This window comes from Artemia franciscana, chromosome 3 (genome assembly GCF_032884065.1).
Source record: "Artemia franciscana chromosome 3, ASM3288406v1, whole genome shotgun sequence".
In the NCBI taxonomy this organism is placed as follows: Eukaryota; Metazoa; Arthropoda; class Branchiopoda; order Anostraca; family Artemiidae; genus Artemia; species Artemia franciscana.
In genome coordinates this window covers 20,620,502-20,637,811 of record NC_088865.1, presented here as the reverse complement: position 1 = coordinate 20,637,811, position 17,310 = coordinate 20,620,502, and the positions used below count along the sequence as shown (strand labels likewise).

Below are 17,310 nucleotides of genomic sequence, written 5' to 3'. Positions count from 1 at the left end.
ATTAGTATATGTCAATTAAACTGACAATCCAAAGTCACTTGTTTTTTGTTTTCAGTAAAGCAAAAATTGTGTTCTGGTCTTGAGGAGACATGGGGGTTATCAGCCCCACTCATGTTAATTTTTGCTCATTTCGAGTTCAACTTAGATCTTTATTATAATTTCTGTTCGTTTTGAGTTTCATGTATTTATTGATAGTGATTTGTGGTAGTTTTATGCTTAAAAGATTATTTGACATCATTTTTACTTAGTATTGGCTTAATGAACTTTTTATTTTTCTGTGAAAAACTTAATTTATGGAAAAGTTTCTTAAGTTAATTATTATCTAAAACCACAGATTACTGTGAAATGATTCAAACGTTTTTGAATCAATGCCTGTTTTGATTTTGGCTCTCCGCAGAGGAATAATTAACACGAAATTTGCAAGTTTTTTTTTGCTAAATGGCTTTCTCATAGTTTTGGTCGAACGATTTTGAGAAAAAAAGGAACACTGGAGGAAGCCTAGTTGCCCTGCAATTTTTTGGTTACTTAAAAAGGCAACTAGAACTTTTAATTTTTTACGAATGTTTTTATTAGTAAAAGATAAACGTAACTTATAAATTAGCTTACGTAATGAACTTTTGTAATCTCATGTTTTTGTTACATATATGAGGGGTTCACCCCCTCGTCAATACCTCGCTCTTTACACTAAAGATTAAATTTTGTCCCAATTCATTAAGAATGACCCCTGAATCACAAAAGCCGTAGAATAAATAGTTGAAATCACTAAAAATACTTTAACGTAAAGAGCGAGGTATTAGGAGGAGGTGAGCCCCTCATATGCGTAATAATTTCTGTTCGTTTTAAGTTTTAATGCTGCTCCTTACTTCCAGTTGAAAAAACTTTTCATATTTATTTTCTCAATGTTTTTCTTTTAATAATGCTAGAAAATCCTGTGCTCCCTTCATGGAAATTTTCTTCCCCCATGACAAATTCCTCGATGGAAAGTTTCCCCAACATATCCCCTTCTTGGCAACCCCTCCCCCCAACCAAAAATCCCCCTGAAAACGTCTGTACACTTCCCAATAAGCATTACTATATGTAAGCACTGGTCAAAGTTTGTAACTTGCAGCCCCTCCCATGGGGACTGTGGGGGAGCAAGTCGTCCCCAAAGACATAGTTATAAGGTTTTTCGACTACGCTGAATAAAATGGCTATCTTAGAATTTTGATCCGATGAATTGGGAAAACAATTAGCGTGGGAGGGGGCCTAGGTGCCCTCCGATTTTTTGGTCACTTAAAAAGGGCACTAGAACTTTTCATTTCCGTTAGATTGAGCCCTCTTGCAAGATTCTAGGACCACTGGGTCGATACGATCACCCCTGGGGAAAAAAAAAAACAAAAAAACCAACAAACAAAAAAATAAACACGCATCCTTGATCTGCCTTCTGGCAAAAAATACAAAATTCCACATTTTTGTAGATAGGAGCTTGAAACTTCTACAATACGGTTCTCTGATGGTAAGATTTTCGTTAAGATTGTATGACTTTTAGGGGGTGTTTCCCCCTATTTTCTAATATAAGCCAAATTTTCTCAGGCTCGTAACTTTTGATGGGTAAGACTAAACTTGATGAAACTTATATATTTAAAATCATCATTAAAATGCGATTCTTTTGATGTAGCTATTGGTATAAAAATTCCATTTTTAGAGTTACTACAGTATGTTACCACAAACTGTTTGATTACCACGAACTGTTTGATTAAGTTCCTACTTTAGTAAGAAATTGACCACAAAGCAATGAAATGTGCTTATTCCCTTTTGGTTTAGAATAGTTGTTTTAACTCTTAAGATTGTTCTACAAAATGATCAATTGAACGATTGCCAGTCATAAGACATCTCAGATGTTTAGATCTATGAAATAAGAATGAGGGATGGATTGAAGGAAATCATACATAATCATGCTCTTTGAGTTATTCCTGGGCGGTCACAAATTGAAAAAGCTGAAACTTGTCTTTCCTAATGAACTTTAAGGACAGAGAGGTTAGGGTCACAAATACCTGCTTTAGGTGCTGAAAGTATAGTAATCAAAGAGTTCTTTGATTCATAAACATAATGAAAAACCAGGTAAGGAATATTTACTACTTGTGTTCTTAGGTTACACCAATCGTCTGAGGATTCAGGTATTTCCCAAAATGACCCTAGAAAAATCATAAGCCAAACGAGGTGAAAAAATGGGGTTATACCTATGAAGTTTTGAAGGTACTGAGGCCCAAGGATTTTGTATGAGAACATCATTTATGCTCCTTAAATGATTTGTAATAATACATTTATCTCCAAAAGGATATACAAAACAATAACAGGTCAAAAGAGGTCCAACATATATATGCTTACAGGCAATGATGTAGACTGATATCAGTAGAAAATTCTGATTTCAGCAAGGCATAAACTTACCACTATTAAACTCAAAACTTATCCTTGAAGCCTTTGCTTTAAATGGGTTATTTGTATAATTTGATGCCCTTGTCCCTGTTGCTCCACAAATTATCCCCATGCAAGAGGCATTTTCTCAGTAATTTAGAGCCCCCACCAAGGAATCCCCATGCTAGTAAAAACGTGTCATGCCATGCCATGATGTGTTAATCACAGGAATTTATGGAACCATCTTCCCTTGTCCCCTACAAAAAAAAATAAAAGGTCTCTTAGAAAGTGCAATCAGAAAAATAGTTCTTACTCCCCACTGATTTTGTTATAATCCAGCTTCAAAAAGGTAAAATTATCCTGTAATTTATACTTTCTAATGAGTTTGGTCGAAATCCAATAGTCTGTTCTAGTATATGCCTTTACAACAAAGTTTAGTGACCTCTTCCTCCATGCAGGGCATTATGGGTACAGAATTGTAAAAAACACATCTAAGACATGTATTCTTACTTCTAACCCTATTTGAGATATATCAATAAAGGTTTGATTAGGTTGTAATCCCAAAAAGATTTAAAAAGTACATTTTTTTTCTTAATTCCTTTCAAGTTTTGTTGAGATCAATCAGCCCCTTCTAGTAAATTTCCTAGCAGCAAGAATTTAGGGACTTTTCTCAAATTAGTTGGATCAGGTCTATACACACCCTAAGAAGACATACCTAGTGACAAGCTTAGGACAGTGAGTATTATTTCTTACAGTTTGGTTGATATCCAACGATCTGGTCTAGAGGATGAACTAACAATAATTAAGGATCTCTTCCCCTTTCAGAGGGGAAGAGACAAATTTCTTACTAAAGTAGGAACTTACTGATTATTTAAACCCATCATCAATGTAACCTATTACAATCTAGGGCTAAGAAACTGCATCAAAAATGCATAATTGCATAAAAAATTCAGTATCTTAAGATAAAACAGCATATAGCCAAAACTATAAAAATGACTTCTAATGTTACCCACTGTTTGTGTTTGCTGATCTCCAGCATTAGTAGTTGAAATTTAAGTGATGAAATGCAGAATCAAAACACAGTAAGTGGAGAAAATAGACCATATAGAATTTGACTTTCCCCAAGACAGGTTAATCACTTGGGGCAATGTCCAAAAAGGAGAAATGAAATGGGATGTCACCCTTACTTAAAAAATATAGACACGTTGTACTTATTCAAACAGTCTGTCAAGGATTATTTAATAATTAAAAGTTAATAACCTAAAATCTTGAATATTGACACTCCTAAATCAAATTAATGTTTGACTGCCCTATATCAAAATGCACTGGTACTATTAGATTAATAGCATTGTCTGCTAAAATTGTTGTTCACTAAAATTACCTTTAAAATCTGTGAGCATCTTGACTATAAATCTGATTCTAAATATCCAAATCTGTGTCAAGTATATATTTTAAAGGTTATGGTTTTCCCATTTAAATCTGAAACATGGAATAATAACTGGAAGTTCCATTGAAACTTTCAAGAAACTAATTCAATTCAAAACTAAATGCTCTAGGGACCTTTTTAAGAGTTATAAGTCTAAAGGCACTGCATGTATGATCGCCAGTAAGACATCTTGGCAATATATTGAGAAAGACTGGCAATATAAAGTTGAAACTTTACTACCATTACTACTTCTGCTCTTACAATTTAGGTAAATAAGAGATTGTAAGAGTATTCAGGTTGTCAAACAGCATGAGAAGGATCTTATAGAAATGATATTAAGTTTACCCTGGACAATTACACTTAACAACTCCACACATGAAATTGAGATGGAAAAGAGAAAGCAAAACATTTAAAAAGGGTTGTGTAAAGGTATTCTCTGGCAAATTCCTCCAGTTTATAATTTCCCCTGACAATTTCACTCCCTAGAAATGTCCCTCCCCATAGAAAATTTCTCTGTGAAAAAAAAAAGACGGCAAAAAATCTTTCCCCTCCTTTCCCACCTAAAAATGTACAAATACTTCACAATAACAAATACTCAGTTTAAAAATGGGCAAATTTTATGACTTAAGAGACCTTTTGCTTGGGGCTATTAGGGGGTTGTGTTAAATCCAAAGGCATGGTTACTGGGCCTTTCAACTATGATGAGGAAAACAGCTATCTCGAAGTTTTGATAAGACGAATTTAGGAAAAAAGAGGCGGAGGAGGGGGTCAAGTTGCCCTCTATTCGTCTTGGTTAGTAAAATAGGGCACTAGAATTTTTAATTTCTGTTTGAATGAGCCCTCTCACAATATTCAAGGACCACTGAGTCAACACAATCACTCCTGGGGAAAAAACTAACAAAAAAAGAAACAAACAAAAACTGACAAGTTACTGTGATCATTCCCATGGCAACAAATACAAAATTCCACATTTTTTGCAGATAGGAGCCTGAAACCACAACAGTCAGGTTTCCTGATATGCTGAATATGATGATGTGATTTTCATTAAGATTATAATACTTTCATAGGGTTTTTCCCCCTTTTTCGAAAATCAGGCAAATTCTCTCAGGCTTGTAGAATTTAATTGCCAAGACTAATTCTTTTGATATATCCACATCTAAACAATACTGAAAAATTTGGCTCCCTTTCAATACAAAATTCCAGTACTTGCATATTATACACCACTCACTCAAATTTGTGATGTGTAAAACACAAGAATAAACTGGTTTTTTAGTTAGTTTCTTTGTTACCTTTGAAACAAATTTGGACTATTGATTTGTACATTGGAGGGGGGAAGGGTAAAGTATAGCCTGTCTGCATTTAAAGTGTGTTAGGTACAGTCATTCTCCATACTATGTTTTTTTCTAAATTTAGGAAATGTATTTGCATATATTTGAAAAATTATTAATTGAGATTGAGCAAACTTGAGAAGCTGAAATTACTTTTATTTTTTTTCATTTGAGCAAAAGATCTATTTGCAAGATTTCACTTTTATAACATGCAGATTTTTAAAGTCATCAAAGGTCAGTACCCTCCAGAGGGGGGAGTGGAGGTAGGTACTTCAAAATACCTTTCTCAGATGTACTTAGGTTCTTATGTATTATAGCCACCCCACTCCAGATCTTCATCTCAGAATATCCAGTTTCTCTAATGCAACCTAAGATTATTAGCTTTGCCTTGGTGAGATATACTACAATACAGGTGCATTTTAATTAAATACCTAATATATTGAGTTTGTATTTAGATTTGGTATTTCACATAATGTATTCTAGACAACCTGATTTCATGCAGGGGTCAAATGTTCCCCCTCACATTGATACCACTAGAACTAGCTAAAACAGCAATAAAATTTTGTTGAAATTTGGCCTGAATGGAAGACAGAGAAAGGGGACTAATCAAGTTTTAACCCCAAGCACTAGAGAGGTCAAAGTTGCCACTTTTTTAGGTCTAGGCTGGCAGCCACTTTGAGGATTAAAAAAACCATATTTTAATGAGAAATGCAAGAGAAATTACAAAATGATGAAACTTTTGCGACTCAGCATCTCAATACTCCCCTACACTGTAAACATCTGATGCACATGTGACCAATTGTACTCGTTAAAACACTTCGCATATACAGAATCAACCTAAAAAATAACAGTCCAAAGAATCTTCAATAAACCACTTTCTTTTCCCTTAATCTTTCTTATGGTGTTTATCCAAGTTTTTCTATTGTTTTCACATTGTTATTTGTCTTATTTCATTCACTCCTATTTTCTCTAAACTATATGAAGGATTCCTTGCAGATTGGTTGAAGGAGAAAATCCTAACTTTTATTGACCTGAGACAATTTGGGAACATTAAATCCACTTTTACTTTCTATTGCCTTGTATTTCTTATTGATTCAGTTGGGAAAATTCCCAAAACACCTAATTCATGGCTAAACTTAATTTCTATTGACCTTCAAAACACATTTGAGCTCATTTAACAACAATATTTTAGTTGAGAAACCAAAAGATAATTTCAATATTGATTCTTTCCTGGTTAAATTGGTTGCCTCCCTTTTATCAAATAGATCACATGTAGTCAAAAAGCAGAATCATTGTTCTATCCCCTTTCCTGTCCACAATGGAGTACATCAGGGCACTCTCCTTGGGCCCCTTCCTTTTATTGTTATGATAAATAACCTTGCTAAGGAATTTCCTGACAGACATAAATTTGTGGACGACCTAATGGTTCTTGAAACTTGCTACCAAAACCTAGTAAGAAACCTTATGAGCATCCTCAATGATATTGAAGATGAAGCTGCATTCTTAGACATGAGAGTAAACCCCTCTAAATCAATGATAATGCAAATATGTTTCCTTAAAACTTCACCCCTTTTCCTCAACCCTATCCTCTCAGATATTTCTGTATCTTACCTTAAATTATTTGGGGTTATAATTTCCTCTAATTTGAAGTGGGATACCTGTGTTAAAGATATTGTTGATAATGTAAATGAGTCCATGTCTTTTCTTAAGCTCTTGAATAAATTTAATGTCCCTCCTCTAATTCTTTAAGAAACTATACTTCCTTTTTCTGCCCATGTCTTGAATATGCTTGTCCAGTTTGGCATCCTGACATCTCCCAGGATGAATCAGAAAAAATTTAATCCATTCAAAAAAGGGCCCAAAGAATAATATTTAAATAAGCTAAGGCACCATTGCTCCTTCTAAAAAATACCAAGCTGGAAACTCTTGAGTACAGGAGAGGAATGTTGTGATTCTGTTATCCAAAAAATACAATATTAAACCTTTGCATGGAAAACATTATCCTCAAAAGACATTCTTTATCTAGACACAGCTTGCCATTTCTTTTAAATCTTTTTAATACAAATTTTATCTTACTTTTTTAAGTTTTAGATTAGTTTTACCTTTTTAACTTTCTGACACTTTTCCACTTAATTTTTTATAGTTATTAATGAAACGCTTTGCTTTTCTGATTTTGCCATAGTTTAGCAAGTTTTTTTAGTTGTTTTGCTATTTTTTTGGTTTTATGACTCCAAAATGCAAATTTGGTCCTTTGGGGCTTGCAATAGACATTTTTAAAATCAAAATATTTTTATTTTTATTCACCTTTGTATCTTTAATGATTTCACTCCTGTCTTATTTGCAGATGTAAATGGTAGATTCATTTCCACTTTCAAAGTTTTAAAACAAGTGGCTCTAATCTAAAACTAATAATTTTAAGAAGTAAAAAAAAAAACCCTAAATATCAGTAAAAAAAATTGACCTCAGTAAATAAGATGAAACAGGGAGCAAGGAACATTTTTTTTTTTTATTTCGCCATTAGGCTCACAATTTTACTTGATGATAAGATTTCAAAGCAACATAAATGTGAAAAATATTATAAAGTGTAACAGACTGCTATTTTTCTCATTTTGGAGATGTTAAAAATGAGTATATACTATATAAAAAATAATATCTGCTCAAAATAAAGAGCAAATTTGGCACTTAAAATGAGCAGCAATTTAAAGCAACTCAATAATGTATATATGTTTTTAAATTATTGGAGGCACAACCCCCCCTCCCCCAACAATGCCACTAGACAGAAGTGCTAGTTTTAGTTCTGTAAATATAATACCTGTAATTTGAGTAAAATTTTAACCAATATTAATGGGTTTTTTCTAAATTTTGGAAATGCATTAGCATTTCCTGTGAAACCTTATAAATTAGGATCAAGCAAAGCTATGAAACTGAAAATACTATTGTTAGGCTTTAATTGAGCAGAAGATTTGATTTGCTAGGTTTTGTTTTTATAACAGAAACATTTTAAAAGTCATTAAAGGTCACTGCCCTCTATAGGGAGGAAGGATGAAGATAGGCCCTTCAAAATACAGTCCAAGGACACACTTTTGTCTGTAAAACAATCCCTAAAATTTTCACTTTCCTAACCTGACTCCTTTCCAAGATAGCAAAAAGTAGCTAATGTAATAAGCATAACTAAATTAATATAAACTATTATTGATTAAATGTTAAAAACCATTCCTTTCCAAAAATCTAATTTATAAATCTTTATTGAGTTTTAGCCAATTCAACATATGTCATTAAATCACAGAAAAATGTAGTTTTTTGGGAAAGTATAAAAAGTAAAGTTTTCTAGCTTTGGTGCTTTTGTTGTTCTTAAGTCATTTGTCATCTAAAAAGGATATATCATTAGTAAGTGTGATTTAGGTTTTAGGTTTTGTTAAGTGTTTTTATAAATGTTAATGGTTGTATTGTGCTTGTCCTGCATTTTCAGTTAATACAGTAGTTGAAAGAGAACCTTGGATTTCCTTAGTTTGAACTTGGTAAGGACTAATGCATACTTGTCTAGGCATTTAGGATTGACTGTGGTGTTGCAGTTATCTACACCTGTGGCTGCTAGCACTGGGTGTTTCAAACCCGGCAGGCTTGCCTTAACAAGCATTAAGACCCCCTGAAAAAGATTCACACCAGGCAGTTGACTGTTGGGCTAGTATAGTCTTCAGGTGCAGCAAACCGAGTGACCTAAGAGCATTACACTAAACTAGAATTTTACCCTAACCTGTGATAACCTCTATGTTCACAAAGTGAAATCATTGAAAATAAATCATAAATTCAAATCAGGCATAAGAAATGGGTTTTGTGCCTTGAACTTTTGCTTAATCTCAATTTAGGCTATAAAAGCTTTGAAGATTTATAAATTATTTGGAGTTATAAAAAATTATCCTTAATAATCCTTAAAATTCCACTGAAACAACAGGAATTACATTTTCAAAACAGACCATTTTCAACTTTATAGATTAAATTTCTAATCTCTATTTTTGAGCCTTAAACTTTTACTCAATCCCAATTGTACTGATGTTAACCATTCATCAGAGTTCAGATGGATATAGACCAATAATAAAGGCCCAATGAAACCTCTTAAGCCTTAAAGCTTTAGCAATAGGCTATGAACCAAATCATGATGATTTTCCAATCCTTGATTGAACTTGAATCTAAGTTTCTAATCCTTGAACTTCTAAAATATCACTAAAATCTTTATCCCTTAAACATGCACAAACTTCTATTATTATACTTTTAACACAAGTCCTTTAATTTCCCTTCTTTTTTTGTCTCAATATATTCATATGCTTCATCACATCCAACGCTGCCAGAAACGACTAAATAAAAAAACCGGGGACTTTGGAAAATAAGTCAGACGCTTACCCTCTGTTAAAGTCTTAAAAAAATAAGCCACAACGTTTAGCGCCAAAGCAAATGTTACTTCTGCCTTCATTGCATATCATCCATTTGACCACTAGTGACTTCACTAAAAAACAACATTTTGCGTAGCACACCAAATTTCATAAGTTTTTGTCTGTTGGTTTATGCCCCATAATTTATTTGAATAAATTGAAGCATTTAGTACTCAATGTGACCAATTCCTAATTATACACTGTCTTGTACAGATAACGAACGAAAGCCAAAGACAGATTATATTGTGTTTATTATCATACAAAGATGACTGCAAAAGAATCAAACAAATACATTGTCAAACAATTGAAGTCAAAATGACCCCCTTCTATGAAATTAATTTAAAAACTTTTTCCCACGATCAAAGCTTCTTAAAAGAAAGTAAAGAGCTTCATAAAGCTGAAAATGAGTAAAAATAAAGTCAATTAATATTCTAGTGGTAAAAGTACCACAAGCCACAATCAATAAATGAATGGAACTCGTAACGAATAGAAACCACAATTAACAGCCAAGTCCAACTCGAAACGAGTAAAATTAAAATAAATAGGGATAATATGCCCCATGCCTTCTCAATACCAGACAATAATTTGTATTTTACAGAAAAAATAAATGACCATTGCTTGTGAATTTAATACAAAGACAAAAATATTTATTCCTCAAAGTTTTAACATTTATTTATTTATCTAAATGAACAAAGTGAACAAATTTCAAATGTATTTTGTTTTCAGTAAAGTTCAAATCATTTTTTTTGTCTTAAGAAGTGAGCCCTACTCGAATTAATTTTAGCTTGTTCTGAGTTTGACTTGGTTGACCTAAAAAAAATTGCTATCATTTCTAAAAGATCCTTTTTATGCTTTTTGACAACCTGGATACTCCTACACTCTTTTATTTATCAAAATTGTAACAGGAGAAGTAGCAATGGTAGTAAAGTTTCAGCTTTATACTACAATTCTTTCTCCATATATTACCAATTGAAAAAAAAAATGAACGATTGCATAATTGTGGGTGTTTGACATGCCCAATATCCCCAGACATGTTATTGGACTGTTCTGCTATGATAGACCAAAAGGCTATAATACAGTGTTGACAGGGTATATTTGGAATATGTGTCGGCTTTGAAGAATGGCTGCTTGCCCTGAAGTCTTTTATAACTCTTGAAAAGGTTCCTAGAGCATTTAGTTTTGAATTGAATTAGCTTCTTAAAAGTTTCAATGGCATTTTCAGCTATTATTCCAGGTTTCAGTTATAAATGGGTCTTTAAAATATATACTTGACATCGATTTGGATATTAAACTTAGATTTGTAGTCAAAATGCTAAGAAATTCTTATAGGCTAATTTTAGTGAACAACAATTTTAACGGACAACGCTACTTATTAAATTCGTACCAGTGCATTTTGAATTAGGGCAGTCAAATATTAATTTTATTTAGGAGTGCCAATATTAAAGAATTTAAATTATTAACTTTTGATTATTAAATAATCCGAAGTGCCATTAAAACCCTTGCTTCAAGTTATAAACGCCACGCTCTTTACGCTATAGTTTGGAAACTTTTTCCCACGATCAAAGCTTTTTAAAGGAAAGTAAAGAGCTTCATAAAGCTGAAAATGAACAAAAATAAAGTCAATTAATATTCTAGTGGTAAAAGTACCACAAGCCACTATGAACAAATGAATGGAACTCGTAACGAATAGAAACCACAATTAACAGCCAAGTCCAACTCGAAACGAGTAAAATTAAAATAAATAGAGATAATAGGCCCCATGCCTTCTCAATACCAGACTATAATTTGTATTTTACAAAAAAAATAAATGACCATTGCTTGTGAATTTAATACAAAGACAAAAATATTTATTCCTTAAAGTTTTAACATTTATTTATTTATCTAAATAAACAAAGTGAACAAATTTCAAATGTATTTTGTTTTTAGTAAAGTTTAAATCATTTTTTTTTGTCTTAAGAAGCGAGCCCTACTCTAATTAATTTTAGCTTGTTCTGAGTTTGACTTGGTTGTCCTAAAAAAAAATCGCTATCATTTCTAAAAGATCCTTTTTATGCTTTTTGACAACCTGGATACTCCTACACTCTTTTATTTATCTAAATTGTAACAGGAGAAGTAGCAACGGTAGTAAAGTTTTAGCTTTATACTACAAGTCTTTCTTCATATATTACCAATTGAAAACAAAATGAGCAATTGCATAATTGTGGGTGTTTGTCAAAAATGGCTGCTTGCCTTGAAGTCTTTTATAACTCTCAAAAAGGTTCCTAGAGCATTTACTTTTGAATTGAATTAGTTTCTTAAAAGTTTCAACGGCATTTTCAGCTATTATTCCATGTTTCAGTTATAAATGGGCCTTTAAAATATATACTTGACATCGATTTGGATGTTAGACTCAGATTTGTAGTCGAAATGCTAAGAAATTCTTTTGGGCTAATTTTAGTGAACAACAATTTTAACGGACAACGCTACTTATTAAATTCGTACCAGTGCATTTTGAATTAGGGCAGTCAAATATTAATTTTATTTAGGAGTGCCAATATCAAAGAATTTAAGTTATTAACTTTTGATTATTAAATAATCCTAAGTGCCACTAAAACCCTTGCTTTAAGTTATAAACGCCACGTTCTTTACGCTAAAGTTTGACTTTTCTCTCCGAGATTCGAGAACGCAGTGTAAAGCCCTTCTTTCATCCCTATATATTTCCGAAAATACTATTATCAAATGTCCGGTCACTTATGAGCAAAGTAGAAGAGGTTGAACTTTGCTTGAAGAATGAACTGGTTGATATTGCTTGTATCTGTGAATCATGGTCAACAACTGAAGAGAATGTAGCATTTGAGGGATATGATACCTATTTCAAACCTAGAATGACACCCAATGACATTACAATAGCACATGGTGGTGGTAATCGTGTTATTTGTCGATCGTCTATAAGAAATCGAGTTCTCACCTTCAGTAATATACCAAAAAAGCATGGTTTTGACGTATTATGGTTGTGGTGCAGGCCTAAGAAGCTTCCCAAGGAAGTGGCATCATTGGTGATATGTGTTGTTTACCATCCGCCCGTGGCCCCTATCGTAAAGACCTTATGAATTACTTACAGAATTGCACTGACAATGTACGATCCTTGTATCCTAACGCTGGTATCATAATGTGTGGTGTCTTTAATGACTTAGATGCCAAATGGCTAAGCAACTCACTATTACTTAAGCAGGTTGTCAATGTGCCAACAAAAGGTAACCGTATGTTGGATACTATAATACTCCAGTTACATTACCCCCATTAGGTTTGAGTGATCACTGTGTGTTGCTTGGACACCCACTCATTTTATCCCAAATAGACAAAAAAATAGTGTGGTTTACAGGCCTTTCACACCTGAACTAGTAAATATCTACAAGAAATGGCTCACAGATCGTGACTGGCGTGATATTCTCTCATTGTCTGATGGTGACAAAATGGCAAGTTTATTCTGTAAGGAACTGCTCGAAAAATACTGTGAAATTTTCCCACAAAAAAATATATGTGAAATCTAATGATAAACCATGGATTACTCAAGGGATTTGGAATCTGACAAAAGTGAGAAACGAATTGCATTTAACTGGACCCGTAAAAGATTTCAAAAGAGTTAGAAATTTAATTGTACATAAAATAAGATGTTCACGTAAATATTATGGGTCTAAAATAATAAGCAAAATACATAATTCCAACCCAAGAAAGTTCCATGACTTAGTTCAGAACATTATCGGCAAAAAAGTAACCAAAGTTGAAGTGAGAGATGTCAATGGTAAACCCCTCTTACCTAGTGAGATGAATGACTTTTTTGTATCAATTTGTAAAATTCATCCGCAACTAAGAAAATTACCACCGAATGATTCAGTTTTAAATATTCCTATATTTAATTAATTGCTATATAGTTGAAGGCACTTGATTCTCGTAAATTTAATTATCCTAGTGATATGCCGATTAAATTGATTATTGAGGGTGCTAATCTTTTATCTACTCCTTAAAACTAGAACTCTTAATTTCTAATTCAATGGGCACACTCCGAAGTTTCTGTGACCTTGAGGTGGAGGTATGGATGAGGAAGGGAAAGTCCCTCTCCTGTACGGAATAGATTCTCTTCATTTTTGGGTTTAGTGTTATTCTTTACTTTCAAAATAATAATGTAGACCAAAAACATTCCAAGAAATCATTAGGTAGTAAATATCAGTTTCGCATTTTTAATGCTTTGAAAAGTTGCTTTTGTACCCCTCCCCTCCCCCCAAAAAAGCTTTACTGGAAAATACAAAAGGGTATTTTTTAGCAAGTAACGTCATAAAAAAGGCCGACCAATTCATTTGGAAATTGTGGTAGTGGCATTGTAATTCAACTGGGCAAGCAACATTTCCAAATGGATTACCTATGTTTCCTACTCTTTCCTCAGGAAAATGGAGAGCTTCATAGCGAATACAAGTAATGTCGAAGGGTTCCAAAGATTTATTTGAAGCAGTTATTGAGTTTATGGTATCTCTGTACGTATGTACTTGTTTTAATGCCACACGTTGTTGGTGACGAATATTACGACACAGTTGTTCTTCTAGCCGCGTGTCTCTTTGCTTTTCATTTTTGGCTCGCTCACATGCTCTGTGTCACAAATTTTTTGGCATTAGATCTGAATGCTTTCACTCTGTTGAAAGTTGGAGGTGCTAACATGAGTGAAATGGAACTAAGAGCACCTATATATCTAGAATAGGGTATAACTTGTTAAGAAATTCACAATAAGTACAGTCGTGACATTGAATCCCTAGTACTTATTGCAGGCGAACATGGCGTGAATGTTATTATTGCTTTTTTTTTACTCATTTTTGTTTGGATTACACAAATTTATTTTTTTCTTTTGTTTCCTTTTCCGCTACGGATAATCATATCACACCAGTGATCCTAGCATTTTGGGAAGGGTTTATCCGGGTTCAAAAAGCGAGTTCTGCTTCTACTGCCAAAAATAATACAAAAGCCAGCAAGGCTTCCATCGCAATTTTCATCCCTAGTACCTGTTGCAGCCAATAATGGCGTCAATACTATTATTGCTTTTATTTGTTTTTCTTTATGTTGAGCATGTTTATTGTTTTGTTTTTTGCTAAGGGTGATCATATCTAACTACTTGCCATATAATTTTCTGAGGAGCTACTTCAAATTAAAACAGAACTTCTACTTCAATTATCAAAAATAACCATAAGCCAGCTAGGCTTCCGTCACCGTTTTGTAATCCACAGTACCTATTACAGCCAAACATGACGTCAATGTCACTATTGTTTTTATTTGTTTTTTGTTTGTGTTACCTAAGTTCATTTTTTTTTTGTATCATTTTCTTCGCCATTTCTTTTTGGTCATGAAGTCATTAGAGGAAGGCTATGCTCAAGTTTCCTTATATTTTCTGTCTAAGAATCTAACGAATATTTCTTTGCAGACCATTCATATCTTTGTTCTTGAAACTTTAAATGATCAGTCCTGTTCCAGGTGACTTGATACTGCGGTGAGTTATTAGTAGTAGTACTATTTCCGTGTTTTTTTTCAAATTTGTGCATACTTAATTTTAGCTGTACATGTTTTAACATTTATTTATTCATTTACATTAGTACAGCAAAGGAAAAAAAAGTAATATGAAACCAGAAGAATGGAACAATAAGAACAATGCAAGAAGAGATAAGAATGCTAGAAACAATTTTTTTTTAATGAAAACTAAAAACAATTGACCCCCCCTCTCTCCCTCCCGCAAAAATTAGCAAACTAAATGTATTTAAGCTACTCCAACACCATAATCTAATTTGAGGAATTTTCTAGGGAAATTTTTGGGATTGAAAAGGATAGGATAGAAGTTAATGGGGATAATTAATTTCTAGGGTAATAATGAGTCATTAAGATTGAAGAGAAATAAGAAGTGAGAATGAAAATAATTATGGTCAGACTTTGCTTGTTTAGTTCAGAAAAATGGATAAAAGATGACAAAAAAGGAAGACATTAAAGAAAATATGGACACTGGCAAGAATTTATTAAAATTATTTTCTAACAAAGGATACTTTTGTAAAATAGAAGTGAATATGAAAAGGATGCTGGTTTAGAAAGAGCCTGGCAGCGCATAATCTCTCTGCCAAGTAGCAATCCCTTCTGAAGACAAGAAGTACTTGGCAAGTATTCCTTTAAGAGTTCTGGACTGTCTTGAAGTATTATTACTTGATGTGCAACCTAAATCCTGGAATGAAACATTTGAAAGAAAATCTGCAGGCTCTGTTGTAGTGTTTGGAGCACCACGCGGAGTAATAATTTAATTGTGAAGGCAAAGTGCATATTCCACGATTGTTATCAAATTCTCAGGTTGCAAGATTATTTCTGATCTAAACAGTCTGAACCTTTGCACAAAAATACCAAAAGTGTTCTCAATGAACCTGCAGAGGAAGCTCTATAATTATATATCTTTTGAAATCAGTAAGGTTTCTACCAGGAAAGGGCCTCATTATATAGTCTTCGAGCGGAAGGGCTTCGTCCCCTAAGAAAAAATGAAAAAACATTGCGTTCGGTGTGTTTTTTGAGTGAAGGAAGCTGTGCATCTCCACTGTCGATGCACTTTTCAAATGCAGATAAAAAAAACACCACCATCACTTTCAGATCCATAGGCAGCAACAAAATATGTACATAAAATACATAAAAATATTGTACAAATAAGTAAAAAAAATATATACAAAAATAAAAAACAAAAATATGCAGTTTGCATCACACGTTGCAAGTAAAATAACGCTAAAATAGTTCTTATGGTTGTAAAAATTTGAACCACAATTTTAAGGGTATTGAAGTATGATGTGCTTACCATCTATAGCGCCTTTGCAATTTAGCATTTTCCATCGGGTAAAGATTGGCTTTGCAGTAACTTTTAAGTCTTCCTCAGATGGAGCAGCGGTAAAATTTGGAGAGAACGTCAAAAATGGCCCGTGAAGCCTCTTTCAAAATTTCTCACACAGTAGAAATGTCAACTCTAAATTCATGGTGTAAAGTTGTCTTGCTGTTTCCTCTAGCTAAATAACGTAATGTCAGGGCTAGGCGAGTCTTAGGGAATATAGCTTGTCTATAATTTGTACTTTTCTTTGTTATTTTTGCCCGCACTTGACTTAGCAAATCCCAAAATTCATTTTTCGAAAAGCATGAATAGTTCATGAATGTTTCATCACTATCAGTAAGGAGAAGCTCATTGAGCAAGTTCAACTACCCTAGTTTCACTCTTTTATTGTTTTCTAGCATCGGAAGTACCCAATGCTTCCTTTGCTTTCGTTTCTGGGAGCCACTGGCATTGTCATTTTGCTTGTATGTAAGTAGTGTCAACGCAATTACCAAAACATTGACATCAGAACTATTATTATATGTCATGTTGAAAATTTTTAAAGTAACTGTCCAGTGACCAAAGTGGTGACAAGAAAAGAAGAAGAGATTTATTTAAGGAATTTTTAGTTAATTAGGTCTGAAGGGACAGTCAATTTGGTCTGAAAACTTAGCTACGTAAAACCATAAATGTAAACCGTAAGCGTAATTCTTACGTTTTGGTCTGAAATAGTCTTGAAGCGACAACGCTGTCGTTATTGAAGAACACGGAAAAGGTTGACCCCCTAGCCTCTGTTTAAGGAATGTAAAGTGCTTCTTTTTTTTCATTGGCTAAAATTGCTTGAACTGAAAAATTGGCTGAAGATATAATAGAAGAAGAAAAAGGTAAAAG

The 17,310-nt window shown here is 33.3% G+C and overlaps 2 protein-coding genes across 6 annotated transcripts in view; one reads left to right on the top strand and one right to left on the bottom strand.

Annotated features, from left to right (window-relative positions):
- Positions 1-9,493, bottom strand: part of LOC136024996 (ubiquitin thioesterase trabid-like) — a 47,336-nt gene extending 37,843 nt beyond the window's left edge. For 2 of the 3 annotated variants that reach the window (XM_065700613.1, XM_065700616.1), the window contains exon 1: positions 9,416-9,493. The gene's annotated coding sequence lies outside the window, so the exon portion shown is untranslated. Of the gene's footprint in view, positions 1-9,258; positions 9,385-9,415 lie in introns of those variants that run through there. The other variant, XM_065700615.1, reaches the window with a different exon arrangement.
- Positions 9,494-17,168: 7,675 nt separating this feature from the next.
- The window catches only part of LOC136024994 (cytoplasmic FMR1-interacting protein-like), a 144,758-nt gene continuing 144,616 nt past the window's right edge, over positions 17,169-17,310 (top strand). For 2 of the 3 annotated variants that reach the window (XM_065700612.1, XM_065700609.1), the window contains exon 1: positions 17,169-17,303. The gene's annotated coding sequence lies outside the window, so the exon portion shown is untranslated. The remainder of the gene's footprint in view (positions 17,304-17,310) is intronic. The other variant, XM_065700610.1, reaches the window with a different exon arrangement.